The sequence below is a fragment of the Schistocerca americana genome, chromosome 6 (genome assembly GCF_021461395.2).
Source record: "Schistocerca americana isolate TAMUIC-IGC-003095 chromosome 6, iqSchAmer2.1, whole genome shotgun sequence".
Taxonomy (NCBI): Eukaryota; Metazoa; Arthropoda; class Insecta; order Orthoptera; family Acrididae; genus Schistocerca; species Schistocerca americana.
The window spans coordinates 289,895,341-289,896,103 of record NC_060124.1 but is presented as its reverse complement, the minus strand read 5'-3'; positions in this window follow the sequence as shown (position 1 = coordinate 289,896,103).

Sequence of the window (763 nt, the reverse complement as noted above, 5' to 3'; positions counted from 1 at the left end):
TCCCGCAACATGACCTCCTGCAACGACGATACCGTCATCTATGAGACGCCAAGCCGACTAAGACAGCGATGGGCCCACAGTGCCCTTCTTTCGACCCCACCCCAACGCCAGCGCCTCTGCCGCACGAAGTCGTGGACCGGCAATCACTCCACCTGCACCCGTTCGTGCCCCACCCCAACCGCCCAACTCGCAACTCCAGCGGATGAACGGCGGACTTTGCTCGCACTCGCAATGTGCAATCCACCCCTATAACGTGCGTTTCATGAAGAGTTATGTCCAATATGCGACATTCCCGCTGTCCATATACATGAGCTGCGAGCCGTACCACGTACGAGCTACAGACGCGATCGCGTTGCTCGCTGTACGAATGCAGATGCTCAGCGGCAGCTAGGAGGCGCTCCATCCATGTCGGTACCGGTGAGCGTTGCACTCGCAGTCGCAAAAACGTACGGCAAGTATATTACTCGGAAGAGTCAATGACAGTCCAAGCCCCCCTGCGTGGGAAGAGTCTTCCTAGGCCATGACCCACCGGAAGGGCGCAGCGTCCCCCACCCCAGACATGTGACGTCAGACTATCGGTATTGACGACTAGACTGATTCCTTATAATCATTTGCCATACACCGGTGGAAGCTGCCGAGACGAGTAACTACATAGCGGGCTCGCCGTGTCACTAATGTACAGAGATACAATAGTTTCGACTGGAACCGGATTAAACGTATACACGGCGCTGATTAGTAATAGATAGAGCCATCAGAATACAGA